Genomic DNA, 21521 nt, shown 5'->3' with positions numbered 1-21521 from the left:
TGGAGACTTGTTCATCAAAATGTGCCGAAGAACCAGTGTTGGTTCATTAGTTGTGACAAATGTACCGTAGTAATGTAAGATGCTAACAATAAAGGAAAATGAAAGTAGAGCATATGGAGACTCTCTGCATTATCATTGTGCTTTTCTGTAAATCTGAAACTAGTCTAAAAGAAAGAGTTTATTTAAAAATCAAATAGTGTTTTTTAAGTACTTGACAGTTTCACTTGCAAGTACACTGACCCATCTTTCAACCCTGGCTTCATGTAAATATAAACATCATATAATAATCACCTCAATTTTCTGTTCTCCAGGAAAGCCCAACATGTTCACCAGCTCCAGCTGCAAGTCCCAGCGGCACAGAATCTAGGTTTTGGAGTGGCTCTTGCAGTGGACATAGTTTGTACATGACCAGGTGAGGTGGGAGCCATGTGAGCTCTTTGGCTTGGGGGAAGCAGGGTGTCCTCAGTGTTTCTGAATACCTGGTATTAAGGCTTTGGTCAGGCTGGAATCTTAGGGTGTTGGTGTACAACACTCACCAAGTTTTGTGCATTTGGAACAAGAAGGAGGCCGGAAGGTAAGGTTTCTCTTGTGGGAAATCATAATGCTATCTCCTCTCTGGGCCTCAGTTTCTTCATCTGAAAAGTAGGGTGGTACCTAGCAGCTCTAGCTTTGCTCAGCTCCTCTTGATTATGCTCAAGGCTGGGCAGCAGCACAAACACCACCACCTGTGCCACCTGTGCCACCGCCTGCCCTGTCTCCTCACCACTTCCGCCACCGCCATCACCACTCCTGTCTCTTTACCTCCATCAGCTCCAACATCACGTTCATTACCACCATTTCCATTGCTCTCACCACTGCCACCACATACTTATGGCATCTGAAGGCTTACTGAACTTCGTAAAGATCGACTCTGAAAAGGTAAAATATCTTTAAGACGGAACTCTGTAGAAGTGAACATATAAAACAGGGGTGAACTCTCTCAAGAAAAGCTCTGTACAGATGAAACTGCTCATGACATCCAGGAAATCCCTCCTTTCATCTATTAAAATGTGGGGTAGCCGACCGCCCTTTTTCTCCATTAATTTCAGCAGAAGGCACCCTGCCCATTCCTAACTTGGATGGATGAGGGGTTAGAAGATATTTAATCTGCTAACCCCTTCAAAATTGTGTTTGTGCACAAAAGGCCTTCAAATCTGGAGAGTTACTCTAGAGAGGCAGCAGAGCTGTCTGGTATAATTAGATCAGCAGGATGAATTCAAACCTCTAAACCATCATTTAATATTTTGGTGGGTAAAGGAATAGTGTGTTTCATAAAACCGTCTGCATCCATTGGGATTGGCATGAGAAGGTTCATTACACACCCCCACAAAATAAGAAGTGAGGGGGAATATACCACAGAACAACGCAATGAAAAAGTGAGTTACGTGGGGGAAAGGAGCTTTCAAGGCTGACTTGCCTCAAGGAGGGGACGCAGCTATAAGCTAAGAGCTCACATTCTTTTCTTAAGAGTGTTTCAAATTTATGGGAGACACTGTTGCAAGTCAGAGACTGACGTGTGGGGCATGCTGCATCTTGCAGATAAATGCTCTGGTACCTGCAACTGCTGCTTGTGCGGGTTGAGACCAGCACGGGCCTGTCTTAACCCATCAGACCTTAGTAGTTGTACATCTTCTTGTAGTTCAGTGCACAGTCACGTTAGAGGGTAAGTTCTGATGCGCAATTGTCTGAAGTGTTTTAATCACAGGGATCATAAAACAGGAGCCCCAAACGAACTGCCTGGCCCAGTGAATGTGGACGGGAACTTGCCCTGCGACCTGGTGCCATTTGAATTCCTCTGGGAAACTTAATGCGCCTAAGATTCAAGCTTCCTACATGGCCTTCTTTTTATGAGGTTGGAGGTTCTAGGACAATAATTTTTGGTTGAGTATGCATCCTTGGAAATAAAGATACTGAAAAAAGAAACCAGGAGTGATCCAACCTGAAAAACATAAATATCTCTCACTAGAAAGTGAAGTGAAGTGAGGCAAAAGCCAAGGCTTCTTGAAATGTTGAGTCCAGTGGTTCTCCAGGTTGTGGTCCCTAGGCCGGGGGCATTCACATCACCCAAGAACCTGTTGGAAACACAAATTCTCTATGGAAGCAGACATTGTGAAGGGAGAGTCCTGCTCTCTGTGGTGAGGGTCATCCTGGAACATTAAACTAAAGCACGCTATTCTGGAAGGTTCAGAAGAGAGTAAAAAAATATTTAGATCTTGGGGAATTAAAGCTTCAAAGAAAGTCTGAAGAAAGTGGAGGCTGGGGCTTAGGTTCGAATGCCTTTTCGTGTGCCTTTCCGTGTTAACCACAGACACACAGACTTTTAGGCCCGAAGGAGACCTTAGAACATACACCTCAGTTACACCCTTCATTTACACAACTGCAGAGAGGTCTGAGGAGTTGGCAATTCATATTCCTAAACTTCTCCCATTACCCAGAGCTGAGTATCCCAACTACCACACTCAAGTAAGCACTGTCAGGAAACTTCATTAATGGTCTACAGTGGTCTTCAAAGTCATGGCCACTGTTTCTTTGAAATGACACTGCACGTTGATTGGATCAGGTGGGGCTCCAGTTACCTTCAGGTAAGATAAACTCTATGTTGTATTCATTTCCCTCTAAAAGAGTAGCAGCCGTCTGCTCCATTTGGGTTCTGCCTGTATTTTTAGAGCAAGATGTAACTCCTTCAGAAGCGCATGGGTTCAGTCCTCAAAGATCCAATTTAGAGAACTTTCCCCATCATTTATTGAAGATTAAAGAAACTAATACATTTGTATAATAGTGTGAGCTCATTAGTTTAGTCCAAATAATGATCTTCTAGCACCGAAGAAAAATAAATGACCCACTACTACTATGTTTAAAGGTTTTTAGATGTAAAAGATAGGAGGGAAAGGGGACTTAGCAACCTTCTCTCTTCCCCTAAATCATTTAATGAGTGATTACTACCGTGTTTCCCTGAAAATAAGACTGGGTCTTATATTAACTTTTGCTCCAAAAGATGCGTTAGGGCTTATGTTCAGGGCATGTCATCCTGAAAAACCATGCTAGGGCTTATTTTCCAGTTAGGTCTTATTTTCGGGGAAACACGGTATGTGCCACACACTATGAGGGCAGGAAAGATGAATAAGGTATAATCGATGGTCTTTGACACTCAGGGAGATTGAAGTGCAATAGTAGTGACAGACACAGTGGATCAAATATAGCGTGCAAAATGGCATGTGACAGAAGTATGCAAAGGGTGGGTCACAGGATTATATTAGGTTGGTGCAAAAGTAACTGCGGTTTTCGCAATTATTTTTAACCTGTTAAACCGCAATTACCTTTGCACCAACCTAATAAGTGCCATTTATTTATTACTTAGTATGTCAAGCATTATTGTGAACATTAAAAATTATTTAGCTATTTATTTTATTGTGGTAAAGTATGCATAACATTAAACCTTATTATTTTAGCCAGTTTCCTATGTACAGTTCAGTGGCATAAATACATTCACATTATTGTGCAACCTCACCGCTCTCTGTCTCCACCACAACTGTTTCATCTTCCCGAACTGAAACTCTGTACCCATTAAACACTAACACCCATCCCCGCCCCTCAGCCCCTGACAACCACCATTCTACTTTCTCCATGAATTTGACTACTGTAGTTATCTTATATATATGGAACCATATAAGATTTGTCCCTTTGTGCCCGGCTTATTTCACTAAGAATAACGTTATGGTAAACATTTAACACTCAGTCATTCATATAATTCTGACCAAAGCCCTATCAGGGTGGTAGCAGTTCTCCCATTTTACAGATGAAGTAACTGATGATCAGAGAAGTGGTTGGCTCGAAAATCACAGTTAATAAACGGCAGCAGCCTGGATTTGTGAACCCTGGTGTGTGTAGTGCAAAAGCCCAAGCTCTTCAACACAACACGAATTAAACTGGTGGGCAAAGAGTGGGGAGCCAGGGTAGTTACAAAAATTAAAAACAAAACAAAACAGCAGCCTAGATTTTTGATGTAGTGCACACTAACTATAGAAATAGGACATCTCTCCCTTTGAAAGTGAAAAGATTATTTATCAGTTAATTAAGAAAAAAGAGGTTGATAGGAGGAAGAGGATCTGGATCTAAGGTTCACTCTGCTTTTTACAACCACGAGGAAAAGCTGTTGCTGTAAATACGTGTACTACTCTGTGCAATTCTCCCAGACAGTGGCTGTCAGATCGAAAAGAGTTGTGACAGCCAAGCAAGCAAGGGTCACATTTTCCCTCCAAGCACTCCTTTCTGTGGTTGCTACTTCTGATTTTTTCACTGCTCCAGAACACGTTGCATGTGGAGCCTGAGAGGGCCATACAGTGCATCTCTCGGCGCTGAGTGGGAGTGGGAGGTGTGTGCAGTGGCTGAGCAATGACGGCACGCGGGGGATCCTCTGACAGGTCCCTCTTGGTGGCCAAAGCCCCTGGCTTCCCTCCTTGCGGAGTTTTCTGGTCCTTACCTGCCTCATGCTGAACCCACATTCACCTCTCTGCCCAGGCCCATGAGATGGGTGGTTTCTTCCCAAGCTCCTGCTTCCCCTGGGGCGCATACATTGAAGATGGTTGGCAGGGACAAGGCTCACCTCTCAAATGAGCTTCCTGGATACCACACCCTGGATTAGCCCCTGGAAGCAGGCTGCCTCCTGTGGTGATAGGAGCCACACAACCAGAGAGCATGGCTTTCAGGATGACCTTTTCTTTCTCTCCCCGTCCTTTATAGCAGACAGAGTGGAAAGAGCATAGACTGTAGGCATCAAGAGGCCTAGGTTCCAATTCTGGCTCTGCTACCTATAATCTGTGTGTCCTTGACAATGCACTAATGTCCTTGGAACTCAGTTTTCTTATCTGTAAAATGGGGATAATAATACTGCTATCCAGAGTTGTATAGCAATCAAATAATATAACACATACCAAAGCACTTGCAAAAATAAAGCACAATAGAAGAGTTGATTTTTTAAAAACTTAAACATAGTTTTAAAGCCATTCTTAATTTTCTATTTATGGTTTATGAAGGTTGCCCTGGATTCAAAGCAGTATCTTTGTATTAAGTTAGCTCCACCATCAACATTCGCACTGTATGAGCACTCGCCATCGGCCCCAGTGGTCACCTTGGCAGTGGAGAAACAAATCATTCCCTCTTTTAGCAGAGATAGCCAAGCCAATACTGATTCCTTGCATCAATGAGTGAATTGATCATTTGTTGCACAATGAATCACACCTACTTCCTCATTTCCTAAAATGAAATCATCTAATGAATTGGATGAAGAAGATGAAAACTGGCTTTTAATTCATGTATTCAAAGTGTTTCAATGTATAACAATTAGCCTGCAATAAATTATTGTGAGGAGAACAGAAACTCATGTTCAATTAGTCAAATTCTTTGCTATTGTATTTAGATGTGGAAACTCTGTTTCTGCCCTCTAGAAGCCAATTCTCCAGGAAGCCCAACTCAATCTGAATTCTGTGAGCAATGTTTCTTCCACTGTGTGGAGAATCACAAAAAGACAGACGAGGTGGTGCATGCAAAGCATGTGACATCTGAGGCTCACTGCTGTCATTATATATGAGAAAGGAAAACAAGGCTTGAATTCTTAGATGCTTAAGTCAGACAAAGGTCTCTTGAAGGGCTTAGTCACAATTCTCAACACAATGCTTAATTCTACCAATTCTCCTCCTTTTTCCCCTTTCTCCATCAACTATTCAAATCCCTTGGGAAAAGCAGAAGGAAACAGGACTGGATAAGGCTTCCTGGTGAAACTGGGCAATTCAAATATATAGAGCAAGAGATGCTTAATTTCAATGGGACTGTCAACAAACTTTCCAGAAGAATATGCCCTCCCCACAAAACTATAATGACCGAAAAACTTTGTAAATTTATAGCCACTCAAATTATAGTAAGAACCATTTATAAATGCACAGACTACTTTTCCACTTAAAAGAGATAATGTCAATAGATTTTCATCAGGAGTTATTCTTAATTTTAGAAAGCAGAGAGAGTATATCACAAAATGTAGAAATATGTGGTCATAAAAATTTTTGTTGGAAGAGCAACTATTAACTCAGATGATAGCAGATTCCTGCCTTCAGAGATGCATGAATGTAGGAGGTTTATGCTCAACCCACCCTTCTAAGAAAACAATTTTGTTTATCGAGAATCAAAAGCCTGTATGTTCCCGCTACAAGGGCTCAGGCAGTCTGGGAACTCAAGTGCAAATCTCAGGCAGTTTCCATAACCTCTCAGTCTTAGCGTTCATCATTTGTGGAAATGGGGATAAAACTGCCGATCTCACAGTTTATGAGGATTACATGAAAAGTCTGAAAAGGTCTGGCATTGCCTGGCACGCACCAGGAGCTGAACAAATATCCGTTTCCCTTTCCCGTCCCTCTTTCTTCCTTCAGTTCAATAAATATTTTTTTACAAAACTAATCTATGCTCCTTAAAATGACCATATGGCATGTTACTGCAATATTGAGTTTGTAAACAATTCTTGTACACTTTGTAAGATTCCAATTGATGCCCACTTTTAGCAGCTTTTCTGTTCTTGTTCAAGGAAGGAACGCAAACACTTAGGGAGCACCTGTGACCTACTAACGTGCTTCCCCATAATAATGTGCAAGCCCCATTTCTATACCCGCAGAAAGAGAAACTCACTGAAATGAAGTGAAAAGCTAGATTACAAAGCTAGTAAGTAGCAGAGTCCGGACTTAAACTCAGCTCTCTGAAGCGCTCCCTCTGCGTCCTCTTCACAATGCAAGACTGCCTCTCGGTATGTTTATTTCTTGATGTTTTTGTTGTAATGCTGACCTCACAGGCATATGTGAAATGAGAAAAGCTGTGCAGTGCTCACCCTCAGAACATCTGCTGGCGTACTGTCTGCTTTAAACACAGCAGACAATTGAAGACAATTTGTAACTGGTTCCCTTGTGATCTAATTCAACAGAACCACGTTAACTGCGGCCGTATCACACCGCCGGTCACCAGGGAACAGCCCGGAGTCCTTCGGCTGCTCTGTCTTGATCAGGTTTGGACCGTGTGCAGGGGGCTAGAGCTTGAGCACTAGCACGCCAGGGCAGGGACTGCCTTCCTGAGTGATGACTCAGGATTCCAAGCTGGTAGCACCACCGAGGGAGGATATCTGGTACAGCCATTAAGAGCACAGTCTTTTAATTATACTTAAAGTCCTCTCTCTCTGTCACTTGCTGTCTATGCCCTGGAACAACTTTCTCAGCCGAAGTCTCCACATCCTCATCTTTTAACTGGGGTTAACGGCAGTTACCTCTCAAGGTTATGACAAAGGTTAAAGAAATGATATATATAAATGTCTTAGCGTGATGCTGGGTTAGCTGACTGGAGAGCTGCTTTTTGACAGCTCCTAAAGGGCGCAGCCCAGTGCATGGCACATCTTTGAGGCTCAGGAAATCTTTAATGAATTGTCCCTTCCATCCAGGGGAAGAAACCTTTCCTGAGGAATGTGGCGGCGTCGATTCAGCTCAATGCCCCTTTCTTCTGGGGCAGAGCTTGCTGCCTCGTGGCAGCCAGTTCCTCTGCGGGAGCCCCTGATGGGAAGGGCTGTTACACATACCCAGTCAGAGACCCCATCCTTTTCCTTCCACTCATTAGTCTCAGTTACCCCACTCAAGGTCACACAGCATATTCTGTTTCTTCTATGCGGTTGCAGAGTGAAATGGTATGATTAGTATTTTTCGAAGTTGGAAAAGAAAAGAAAAAAAGCTTAAAAGCTGGTGGCCTGCAAATCAAATTCAGTGGAGACCTAAATGTGTCTTGGTGACCTGCAGTGTTGACGAGTTTTGCATTCAAATATTCTAGTTGCAACATTCATTCTCTGGCTTGCCACAGTCCTTACCTCTCCCTACGGCCTCACACCCAACTTCACTCTTTTCTGTGGCCTCTCCTTTCGCCCAACTTCTGATTTTGTGACCGATGGTGATCACAAAGAGGAAGTGTTTCAAAATCAGATTGATCTGAACTTGAATCCAGGCTCTTGCCGGTGTATAGTACAGGGGAAGTGAGCGAGCCTCTGGGAGGCAGTTTCCTCAGTGGGAGATTATGGGCTGCTGCCACCTGCCTTCCAAGACGGCTGTGCAGATGAAATGAAAGAGTGCTTAGAACTGTGCTGGGCATAGGGAAGGGACCCAGGAGATAACAGCCCTTGTCTCCCAACTGAAATTCCTTGTTTACAGGTTAAATACGGAGACTGAAGAAAACAAAAAAAAATCAGAGATGAAGAAGTTAGGTGAGAAACTACTCTGGAAGAGAAGTGATGATGAGAAGAAGAAGAATGAAAGGAAAGATAAAACTGCCCATTTAAAAAGCACACATAGACTCTTCCTAACTCGGAGTAGAGTCAGTGACAGGGTTTCAATGAGTACTGAAAAGGCAGAAGCTCAGGGTGAGGTGAGCTAGAGCTAAGCCCAACTCCAGGGTAATTAAATCATAATCCCTGGGGGTGGGACCCAAGCATCAATATTTTTAAAAAGTCCTCAGGTTGTGCAGTGTGTAACACAGCACACAACTGTAGTGCCAGAAAGGCCTTCAATTAGTGGAGGCCGCTTTTGTGGATTTGGGCTCTCCTGGATACCAAAGGCCCACCTTTAAACGATGTAAAATAGAGCTGGGATATACATGGAATTTTGCATTGACAGGAAGAGAAGAATCAATGAGTAATATGCGACACGTCTTATTAACTCTGTGGGCCAAAGTCAGTAGCAGTGGGTACGCACTGAGCAGCTGCTGGCTGTGTGGGGTTTCACAGTACATGAGACATGGCCTTCCTTCCTTGGGTAATTTTCAAACGAATGGAGCCTCTTACAAACTAACGGGCAGGGCAGACATGGCAAATCCCTTACTTAGGCAGAGAAACCACACTCATCTGAGAACCTGGTAATGGCCTTTCTCAGTGCCACAGACAAGGGATATTCATCTATTAGAAGCAGGATTGAAATTCCTATGCATTAAAAAAATGCTTTTGAAAAGTTTAAACTTAAATTCTTAAACTTAAAAGGTAATCATAATTATTATTATAACTTCCATTTATTGATCATCTGCTGTGTGACGAGGATACATTATTTGTAATTCTCACACCAACTGCATCAGGCAGATAGGACTATCCTCATTTTTCAGCCAAAGAAAAGGAGGTTAAGAAACTTGCCCATAATCACAGCTAGAAAGTAGCAGAGTTAGGATTAAAAACCAGGTTTATTTGAAAGGCTGATTCTGTTACAATACCTTTGATTCTTCAAAACCAAGCAGAAACAACATAAAGATAGTACTGATATGAAGTAAACAGCATTCTTTCCTTTCTGTAGTTTCCAATCTTTTATAATAATCATATTTTAATGGTTTAATCAAAAAGTTATTTTGACTGTGTAGATGCATGAATAATGTGCTGTACACCTAAAGCTGAAGTACAATAATATGGTATGTCAACTATAATTAAATATACTCGTGTGTGTGTGTGTGTGTGTGTGTGTGTGTGTGTGTGTTCATTCACAGGATGTGGAGTATATAGCATAAGAAAGATAGTCAATGGTATTGTAACAGCTGTATAAGATGTCAGAGGGTAGTAGCTTGTGGGGGTGGGTTATCACTTTGTGAGGGGTGTAAATGTCTAACTATTACATTGCTTTGTACACCTGAAACTAATAAAGTTTTTTTGAAAGGGGGAAACAGTGAAGGGTAAGAATAAGGATTAGATCTATTATTTAAAATATTGTTATTAGATGCTTTCTCTTAATTAAAACTATTAACGTCAAGAAATTTAAAAAATGTGTTTGATTTCCCATAATTATAAATAAATTTTATGGATTTACATTTCAGAGCAAGGGACCTGGACATTCAGTCCACAATTTCATATTATGGTCTTCACATTTGAGGCACAGACACCCCCTAAAGTTAAAAAATAATGAAGCTTCCCAGAAGAAATGGCAGACAGACCGCCAATGCAATTCTTATCTAGCAAATTGTTTTCCTTCCTGTAGGATTTTAGCTTCTGTTTGGTCTTTATCTGAAGCATCTGCCCAAAACAGCTCAGCTTCCTTATCTTGTTTGGCTTTGGTCAGCAAGGTGAGAAATTATGAGGGGGAAAATTAGAATTTGGAAATGGGTGCTGACAGAGTTGTCATCTCACCAGAGAAGATGAATGAAGAAACAAATAGAAACGCAGCATGGGAGAAATACAATTAGGTGTGTGGAGCCAAGGAGAGAATTAAAGCTCAGCAAAATTTCCTCCCTGTAGGAGCTACCAATTCAATCTAGGAAAATTATAAATGATACTATCACTTCTAAAACTGGGTAGGTGCAATAAAAGGCATCCAAATTGGGAACGAAGAAGTTAAATTGTCACTTTTCGCAGATGACATGATGCTATATATAGAAAGCCCTAAAGACTCCACCGAAAAGCTATTACAAACAATAAACGAATACAGTTAAGTTGCCAGCTACAGAATCAACATACAAAAATCCATTGCATTTCTATATACTAACAATGAAATCTCAGAAAAAGAAGTAAAAAAAACAATTCCTTTTGCAATCGCAACAAAAAGAATAAGATACCTAGGAAGAAACTTAACCAAGGATGTGAAAGACTTATACACTGAAAACTATAAGACATTTTTAAAAGAAACTGAAGAAGACACAAAGAAATGGAAAGACATTCCGTGCTCATGGACTGGAAGAATCAACATAGTTAAAATAGCCATATTACCCAAAGCAATATATAGATTTAATGCAATGTCCATCAAAATCCTAATGGCATTTTTTAAAGAAATAGAACAAACATCATCAGATTTGTATGGAACCACTAAAGACCCTGAATAGCCAAAACAATCCTGAGAAAAAAGAACAAGGCTGGAAGTATCACACTCCCTGACTTTAGCTTATATTACAGAGCAACAATAATCAAAACAGTACGGTATTGGCAGAAAAATAGACACACAGACCAATGGAATCGAATTGCAAACCCAGACATAAACCCATATAAATATGGACAGATAGTTTTTGATGAAGGAGCCAAAAACATACAATGAAGAAGAGACGGCCTCTTCAATAAATGGTGCTGGGAGACTTGGAAAGCCATGTGCAAAAGAATGAAACTAGACTGCTGTCACTGTGTACCAAAATTAACTCAAACGCCTAAACACAAGGATCAAAGACCTAAATACAAGACCTGAAACAATAAACTGCATAGAAGAAAACATAGGTACTAAACTTATGCACATTGGGTTCAAAGAGGATTTTGTGAATTTGGGTTCAAAGACAATTTTAAGAATTTGATCACAAAGACAAGGGAAGCAAAGCTAAAATAAATGAATGGGACTATATCGTACTAAAAAGCTTCTGCACAGCAAAAGAAACCATCGACAACATAAACAGGCAACAAAGCGAATGGGAGAAGGTATTTGCAAACAATGCCTCCAACAAGGGGCTAATATCCAAAACATATAAGGAACTCATACAACTCAACACCAAAAAAACCCCACAAACAATTCAATTAAAAAATGGGCAGAGGACTTGAATAGACATTTCTCCAAAGAGGACATATAGATGGCCAATAGCCATATGGAAAGATGCTCAATATCACTAATCATCAGAGAAATGCAAATAAAAACAACAATGAGATATCACTTCCCACCTGTTAGAATGGCTATAATCAACAAGACAAATAATAACAAGTGTTGGAGAGGCTGTGGAGAAAAAGGAACCCTTATACACTGTTGGTGGGAATGCAGACTGGTGCAGCCACTATGGAAGGCAGTGTGGAGGTTCCTCAAAAACTTAAGAATAAAATTACCATATGACCCAGCAATCCCTATACTGGGTATATACCCCAAAAATCTGAAAACATTTATCTGTAAAGATACATGTGCTCTGATGTTCCTAGCAGCTTTATTTATGGTGGCCAAGACATGGAAACAACCAAAGTGTCCTTCGATAGATGACAGCATAAAGAAGTTGTTGTACATATACATAATGGAATACTATTCTGCCATAAGAAAAGATGAACTAGTGCCATTTACAACAACATGGATGGGTCTTGACATTATTATGCTAAGTGAAATAAGGCACACAGAAAAAGTCAAGAACCATATGATTTCACTGATATGTGGGATATAAAACTGAAAGCAACAAAGGAGCAAGACAAACAAATAAAGAAACAAAAACTCACAGATACAGACAATAGTTTAGTGGCTACCAGAGCATAAGGGGTACAAGGGTGGTAGAAGAGGGTAAACGGGGTCAAATATATGGTGATGGAAGGAGAACTGACTCTGGGTGGTGAACACACAATGTGATATATAGATGATGTATTACAGAACTGTACACTTGAAACCTATGTAACTTTACTAACCATTGTCACCCCAATAAATTTTAATAAAAAAAGATTTTTTTTTTTTAAACCTACTATGAGCAGTAGCTTGCTAGGTGCTGAGAACATAAAGATAAATAAGCCCTTATAAGGGCTGGTAATGATGGCCCAGTCTGTACAACTGGATTTCACCTTCAGTTGCTCTGGAGCCGTCCTCATGTTGGCTGAGATCCTGACACCTCACACTTGTCAGCCTCCTTTCCCGAACCCTCAGCCTTTGCTGAGGGAGTGCTGTAAGTGGAGTGATTCCCTAGCATTGTGAAACGGGCTGATCAAAGCACTGTCGGAAATCCTATTGCCACCTGAACTTTCTCCATTAGTGACACTTGCATTGCTCTGCTCAGCGTCTTTATGGACAGGTCAGCTTTTGCTCCCTTCCAACTGCCCTGTGGTAATGGGTCTCAGCATGCCTCATCGGCACACTTGCTGGACAAACAGGGTGGCCTTTAAACAATAATCCCTCCTTCCTATCTTCTCACATCTTTTACTTGTACTAATAGCATCTACTGAGGGCTTGTTACATGCACCACACCCCGGGGAGTGCTACAGGGGCAAATGCAGGAGGAAAGACTGGACTTAGTTGTCGAGGCACAGAGAACCTACTAAAATGTGTAGGAAACAAAAGTATGATCGTGGTAACATGGTGTTCACTGACATTGTATGTCCCTCAGGGTCAAAGCAAGTAGAATATTAGTGCAGGGGGTGGTTAAAGAACTCCTGACGAGTGACTGATGGATGAGGAAAGGCTGAGATGAAAGTGGTGAACATTCTGAAATAGGAAAACAGGAGAAGGGACTCGGAGCAAAATGTGTGTTGGAGGCATATGTGTGATGCCCAATGACAATGGGTATCAGGCGAACTGAAAGGATGAATCCCACAAGATCTGAATCCTCTTGGCCTTTTCTTATTTTAGAGTATGCACAAGTGAGTCTATTCCCTTTGTATTGCTAAGTACTGAAGATGATTACTACCGATTTGCATAGTTTCTAAAAATACTTCTTCCTATTTCCCCCAACACCTTAATTAAACAATTTTGGGTTTTGTAATTTTGTAAGATAAAATTAAGAAAAATCTGAAAAATGTGTGATATATCCTTATTTTCTTTTGCCATTGATTTCACAGGTATAATTTCTTTTTGACAATTTTAGAATGACAATTATGGCTGAAATAGGTAGTTTTCAACCCCAATATTTTTCTTCCTTAGTAACATGCTTTTTAGGTGGACATATTTCCATGCAGAACAAATGACTCTATATTTCCTAAGAGCTACCCCTTCTTAAGTAGCCAGCTGGTAATCACATGATTAAGTTCTGGGCAATTAAACATAAGCAAAAAAATCAAAACCCAACAAACAAACAAACAAACAAACAAACAAAACAACCCCAAAGTGGTTTAAATAAACTGTGTACGTGGTCATTTTTAATTAAAGCTTCTGCTGCTAATAACATTCAATCTATTTGTATGCAGGTATCATCAAGGAGGTTTGCATTGTTTAATAAAAATTCTCGATCTATTTAACAAGGAAAAGATTTCACTTTGTTTTGCTTTGAAAGCAAGAAGTCTGTCTCATTTGTAAGTGTCTTTACGTTGGCTTCCATAGTGGCGTGAGGAATGTCTCTAAATGACCCAGCTTCAGGGAGGGAGGCACTCTAAGCTCCGGGGGTCTTGCCATGACTCAGGATGGAAATGGTGGAATGATGTCAGGAAATCCATTCCATGGAAAGTGAAGGAGCAAAGAGCCTCTCCAAGGAAATGAGTCAAATGCCAACATCCAGTAAATCATGAGGGAATGGAAGACCTGGAAAGGGAGACCATGGTCAACTGACATGAGTACAGTGAGAAAGCAAATGTTTGGAAACTAATGAAGCTAGTAGAGGGCAAGGGACTCAAAATATTCCCACAGGTGAACTATTTTGCTTAGCTAACCCCCTTTATCTACTTAGTCTTCTGGAAAAGTTATGAAATTTTGAAACTCTTGTGTTTCCCAACATTGTTAATTCTATAAATCCAAGAAGGGATGTAAGGGGTGATTTCATCTGGCTACCGGGAAACGTTGCTGCTTTTTAAGTTCCAAAGAGATTTCTTTTTTATTCTTTTGCATCTGCCTTGGATAGCTTTACTAATTAAGTTCTGTAAGAATAAGCTCAGGAATTAACTGGTAGTGGAAAAACAATCTGCCATGACTATGGACCCCTTGGTGCTCAGAATAGAAGAGCAGCCTGATGCAAGAGCCATTTTTCCAGTACGATTTATCTTTAGGCCAATTATGAATAAAATATGGACACAGTTGTGTGCAAACTAGGATGTAGGACACTACATTCTTCATTTTTATTTGTTTCTTGTGTTTCAAGAGAAGCCTCTGCCTGCCCTCTTCCATTATTCACCACTTGGCTTCTTCCAAAGAGTTTCCAGGAAGGGACTTGTAATTCCACAGCAGGGGCCCACCAACAGCTTTGCTTTGACCCTGACTCAGCCTCATGTTTTTCTTTGCTATAACCGTTTTTTTTTTTTTTTTTTTTTTTTTAAAGAAGGCTCTTTTTTTCAAACTCCCATAGGAGCTAGGCAATATACAGTAACTAATGACTGCATCTTGAAATTAAAAACAAACAAACAAACAAACAAACAAACAAACAAACAAACGCAGTGCAATACAAAGGCCTGGCCACAATGAGATTAAGTGCAGCTGCCTGAAATTCAGTAACACAGAAGGCAAAGTAGTTGACTCAGAAATACAAAAACCGGCAGAAATGAGAGGTGCCCTGTGTAAATGAAACTGTCAAAATTGAATGTGAAAAATAGAGTTTCCAATCAGGTCAGTAAACATAAACATCTTAGGTTCATGGACTCCCTCTTTGTCCCAGTATGGAAATTGTAAGGAAGGAAAATAAAATTTTCAGAAAAAGAGAATAAAAGGCAGTGCAATTTAATTCCCCCCTCCTTATTTTAATTATTTTTAAAACTAAATTTACTGGGGTGACCATTGGTTAATAAAATTATATGGGTCTTAAGTGTACAATTCTATAATACATCACCTGTATATTGCATTGTGGAAGGTAGTCGTCAGGAAGAACATGGACTTTGGAGGCAGAGTTTGTTTCAATTCCATCTTTGCTGCTTTATTACTTATGAGACTGTTTTCAGGTTTCTCAATCCTTCTGAGTCTTGTTTTCTTTCCCATTCTGAAAGACTGGCATAATAATACTACCTCTCAGGTTTTTGTCTGGCACATAGTAGGTGCTCAACAAAGCTCATTTCCTTTATTCTACCTCTCCCCCACTCCTGCCCATAATGTAACTAAATTAGACAGCTGGGGGTTAGAGTTTGATTTACCCAACTCCACCAAACTCATGTACAATTCTTATGCATGTGTTTAAAATGACCTCTGCACAAGCTGATTTACCTCAATTTTTCAGCATCTTCCTTTTCTCTGTTCCCAAATCTGGCCTCACCATGCACTTTAAATCTTACACATGGATTTAATTTAAATTTAGTTTAATTTGATTTGATTTAATTTAATTTAAATTTTTCCTTCCTGATAGGCTGGAAGCTCTGAGGAAGCTGATCACGGACTTCCCTTGTGATGTCAGAAGCAGATTTCTAAATAAGGAAGAATAATACGAACTCATTTGTAGTTACTAACCTTCTGCCCCAGTGTACCCTGAAATAATTGTTCAAGAAACAGCTTATTGATGGAGAGCCTAATTCCCTTCAAAGCTATGCAGTGCGATTCTAAATGTCAACTTACTTTGTGAGAGGGAATTCTTTTCTTTGGCACCTTGCTGAAGCTAATTTGGTTTTTCTGTGTTTTGAGAAATATTGTGTGACTTTTCTGCTAAAGTCTGATTACGGATTCTACATGCCTTTAATTTTTTTTTTAAAAGAAGGCTCAGGTGTTAAAATTCATCGGGGAGGTGTTTTTCTAGTCTTAGGGGACGGATATGTTGTTTTTATTTGGAATATGCAATTTCTTTACTACAAAATAAAGTTTAAAAGCCTCAGCCTAAGTTTTGCTTTTCCAGGAAAAAATATATGCTCATTTAAAAGAGTAGAATCAGTAGTGATGAAAATACTAGTTATTTATTTATAAATAAGTATTTATATACTTATTTATAAAGAAGTATTAATATAATATATAATATTAATAATATTAATAGAATATATAATAAGTATTATACTTATTATAAAGAAGTACATTTATATATTTATAATGTAATCTTTTTAAGACAGTTGAAAACCATAAATATGAAAACATATCCACGTTTTCTCTCATAATAATTAGAGAGAAAATTTAAAAGAATCACTCAAAAAGAAACGCAATGTTATTCTATCACTTGTAACTTCATAAAATTAAGGCACATTTTGCCTTCCTCTCTAAGTATTATTGATCTAAAAGTAATAACTATGGTTGTGTTCATTTTTCCATAGGGGATTTCAGTTTCAAATTGCTCTTTAACACAAAAAGTTGATTCATAAACCCCAGAGCATTAGTGAGTGGCTTCCTTACAGATGATACCATTTTTGATTTATTCACAGGAAGTAATCCTCTTGAGTGGCTCAGAAGATTATTTTTTCAGTTTTCTTTATGAAATTCTTCTGGAATTCTTGTGATATAGAATTAGGGGAAATATTATCACTTTGCTGATAGGGAAGTCGAGGCTTAATGATTTGTTCAAGGTCAAACAGAAAGTCATTGGCAGAGCCAAGAACTTGAATCCTAGCATCATCACTTGTATTTTAGCTCTGCTAATGGACTCAATAAATTCCTGTACTTTTTGGATCTTTATTAATGTAAGAGTTTTGCATTTTGGGATACTAGCAAAATTTTAAAATCTAGAATGCTTACAAAAAGACAATATGTTCTAAAATACATTCATAATTATTTCTATTATCATTATCTTTCAATACGAAGAAGTCATACGGCTTAATTCTATAACCCTGTGGTACCCCCTTCATATAAGCTGCTAGACTTCAATATGAATTTTTAAGTCTATATATATTTTTGGCATATGAATATCCTAGTGGGTCCATATATCTGTGTCTTCAACGCATATGGTACTAAAGCAAATTATATCCCAAGTTATGTGTGACTCTAACAATACTTAGTCCATTTCCCTTCTTAGCAAGCTTAAAAATTCATGCAAACCAAATTTATGCAAATCCATGTTTGTGATTTGGCTGTGGTCAGCGTCAGGAAGGAGAATCCCATATAACTGCCATGTAGGATGTAATTTAAACCTGAGGTTTTATGAGAGAAGTGCAACAGACATAGTGGCATCTCCAGTGATATTTAAAGATGTTATGAAAAGATGACACTGCAAATTCTCATAAACATCATGCATAATTCATGGTAAATCCACATATGTCTAATCAGAGAAATATACACGCTTTTCTTGTAATACCTTCTTTTCCTTTTCAATTTGATAAATTGTATCTTGAAAGAAGAAGGGAAAGAATTTGGATGGTCACTGCACAAGCCAGGGAAAGTCGTGGGGAAAAAAAAATCCCTAAGGATCACCCTGATTTAATATCAAGCAACCATTAAAATGAAATTTATAAAGCTAAATAACAATATGGAAAAGAAGTCTGGCATAATGTTACATAAAGAAGCAGACACAGAATCAAATGCATATTGACTGCAACTATACAAAAATTAAAATTATGCTGGTGACTATGCAAAAATGAGAGTATGCAAACTGCAGAGTCCTTGGGAGCTGGGGTGATACTTTTTATTTTGTTCAAAATTTCTGAGGAGGCTTTTGTACACTTATAGCATGATAACCAGTGTGAATGGACCCCAAGGGTGACTGTCAGTCCTCTGTCACTAGCAGGAAAGGCTCGTGGGGGAAGACTGGAGCACTGCTCTGGGGAGGATGCAGGAAGCACAAGGAGCTTGGAGGGGCAGAGTCCTGTCTGGTGAAAGTCTGAAGGGGTGGCAGAATACCAGAAATCACTTTTCTAGATGGGCATGGAGGAAAACTGGAGATCTGCCAACAACTTGGGATAAACGAGCCTTACCGAACAGTTCAACAGGGACTTCGGTCTGAGAAGAAAGGTCAGCCCCAGTTGGGCAGCTGTCGGAGTGACATTTTCACAGCAGAGCAATCTACTCATAGCAGAAAGCTACTCATCAAGTGCTGGAGTGCCTGGCAGACTTTCTGGTTTTGTTCCAGGTATGGAATTTTTCAAATGTGGTGAGCACAGAGATAATTGTAGGCGCAAAGTAAGGATTTAACTCATCATGAGAAGCACCTCAGATGAAGGGGGGCGGTCTCAAAACACATGTAGCAACCCAATGCAATACGTGCCTTTTACTGTTTACCTGACGAGACTATCTGGTCACCTGGCCTGCCATTCAGTACAGTGTGGTGGCCTCAGAGGTGGGCATTTATCCCAGGACTGGGCAACTGCCCTTTTTCATAGGTTTGCTCTTGGGTATTTGTGTTTATGGGTATGTATTCTCTCTCTCTGTCTGTCTCTCTGTCTCTGTCTCTGTCTCTCTCTCTCTGTCTCTCTCTCTCTGTCTCTCTCTCTCTCTCTCTCTTTCTCTCTCTCTCTCTCTCTCTATATATATATATGTATCTCACACACACAACAATACTATTTTTGAAGGGAGAATATTTCTTTTCCTATTTACCCATCTCGATTTATTTATGCTTTAAAAAATCATAAACAGCTTTCCTTGACAAACAGAAAGCCTTTCTCAGATTTTACCATGTTACATCACACTTCCTAGCACAGTCAAGATGTCTCTGCTAAGTCAGGGAAGGACAGCTTCCTATCTGTGATCTCCCTGGACCCAGGGCTGCCACATACTCCTGCACCGACTGTGTACACAGCATATCTCCTTGGGGTTGTGCAATACAGCAGCGCTGCATAAAATTCTGTGTCTTAGCGTGCATGGTGAAATGGGGGTGATAGCACCTACATCGTGGGGTTGTTGGGAGGATTAAATATATATATATATATTTATTCATTAAATATATATATATATATATATTCATTCATTCATTCATTCATTGGAAGAAAAGCCTCCTTTCTTCCAATGTACAATCTATACCTTCTGCTCCTAGGGGATATATCAGGACTTTTGTGACATATGATATACACATACATATACTCAGGGAAAAGGCAAAATGGAAGAAAGAGAATTACACACTTGGGCACTTCGAGTTGTTTGGTATGAAAGGGGCATGGAGTCGAGGTGGCACTGGATGAGGATAACAGGGTATCGAGCTGGACCATACATGGCCCGGGAGCCCAGCTGAGGTGTTTGCAGTTTATCTGGGAGACAGTGAAAAGCATCAGTTCTCTCCATATCATGGGTGCGTCCTACCTGTGGGCTGGCACTAAGCGAAGCAGTGTTGGGGTCCATGAGGCACGTCGTGTATGGCTACAGTGGTTCATAAACCAGCAAGGGTATGATTTTAAATCAAGTTCCTTGAAGTTTGGATGGAAGGGTAAGATTGCTTATTTATTCATTTAGTGAAAAACGAATTGCTTTCCTTTTTTAAAATGCAAAGTTTTCAAGGTTTTACATCTTTAGCTTAAAAATTTAAGAATAACTATGCCTGTTTGGGAATTTCAATTTGTTTTATTCTGTACTAAACAATTTGATTAAAAAAATCCATCAACTGATGCACCACCACTTATTTTTTTTCAGAAACTACTCCCATAATTCACAAAAATTAGTGCAGCAATTGCAGGGGCAAATTTAAAGTTTAATGATAGAAGCTGAGAGTGTAGGGAAGTGATAACTGGACAACCTTTGATTGAAAGAAAACTATTTCCAATGCTTAGTGTTTTTTCTACGATAAGAATTCATTAATCATTCATGAATTATACAAATGAGATAATTTTGTTAGAAAAAAAGTGATGAATGAATGTTTTTTTTCTCTTCAGAACATCCAGCACAAAGCCGAGATGATACATTGTTTCACCGTTTCTTTAATAAGTCACTTATTCATATATCCCAAGAATGAGATCATTTGGCCCAAAGAATACTAAAATGAGGTATAAATAACAATTGTATTGAATGATCATTTATGTGTGCATGTGTTTTTTCCTAGATCACAAGCTAGGAAGGAAATGGTACTCACTCTGACTGGGGGTAGACCATGTGAAAAATTAATGACTGAAAATGGAAATGACAGCATTATAGAGTTATTTTTGAGCAAGGGAAGGAGGCAATGGAGCATTAAAAAAAAGCAGGTTTATGAGAACTGTGTTTCTGTCAAAAGTTATATATGCAGTGTCAGACTAAGAGACCCATTCCAGAGGCAGGGGTCAGAGTGGACTGAGCAGAAAGGAAAAGACACATACTGCAAAGTCTAGATGGAAGAGAATAAAAGTACAACCACAGAAATGACAAGGTCAGGGCAACGACAGAGCACAGCCAAAAGGTCCAAAGTAAGAAGAGAAGGAAAGAAGTTGACTCTCTAAACTCTCTCTGCTGTTTAAGTATTAAAATAAGAAAAACAATATTTTTGTATGGTCTGTCTGTTCCTTTGTCATTTTTAGTTATCAGATTTTGAATTTGTGACACAAATCATTTTAGTATAAATATTTCTGCCCACAACTGGTTTGCAAAGCGCTTATGACAATAGACACTGATCCAATCAGTAATCAGTGAGTCACCTGCAGGGTTCATTAGACAAAAGCGCTGGCAGCTCACTTCCAAATGGACAGACCTGGAAGCTAGATGCTGAACTGTGGGTATGGTTCACAATCCCCACAGCCAATCGAGGGGGAGATGATATACTGATCCAGGTGGAGAGAAACATCTGCTTCAATATGGAGGAGACACTTTGCTAATTTCATAAGGCGTAGGTTAGGAATTCAAATTCTACTTTTAAAGTCTTTAATATGTGTACCCTGATACATACTGGGAAGTTGTAACAAAGTTTGTGAGAACTTCTTTAAGAAGAACTAGGCAGCATCTCACATAGACATCCTTTCATAAAAATCTATCAGACAAATGTAACACATTTAGCTGTGCATTTGAAATACACATTTCTCTCAAGGATTTTTTCTGGCTCAATGGGTATGTGTAGCTTACCAACACGAGGGAGTTTAGAAG

General features: G+C 39.6%; 1 protein-coding gene and 1 long non-coding RNA gene across 16 annotated transcripts in view; one reads left to right on the top strand and one right to left on the bottom strand.

Annotated features, from left to right (window-relative positions):
- The window catches only part of PEX5L (peroxisomal biogenesis factor 5 like), a 197442-nt gene that overhangs the window by 112141 nt on the left and 63780 nt on the right, over positions 1 to 21521 (bottom strand). The window lies entirely within an intron of this gene.
- Positions 6718 to 16094, top strand: LOC117012934 (uncharacterized). The gene is made up of 3 exons (XR_004421249.1): positions 6718 to 6826; positions 7001 to 7081; positions 15985 to 16094. It is a non-coding gene; the product is annotated as an uncharacterized LOC117012934 (long non-coding RNA).

This window comes from Rhinolophus ferrumequinum, chromosome 2, assembly GCF_004115265.2.
Source record: "Rhinolophus ferrumequinum isolate MPI-CBG mRhiFer1 chromosome 2, mRhiFer1_v1.p, whole genome shotgun sequence".
Lineage (NCBI taxonomy): Eukaryota > Metazoa > Chordata > Mammalia > Chiroptera > Rhinolophidae > Rhinolophus > Rhinolophus ferrumequinum.
Note: the sequence above shows the minus strand (reverse complement) of the source record. Positions and strands in the feature narration are given on the sequence as shown.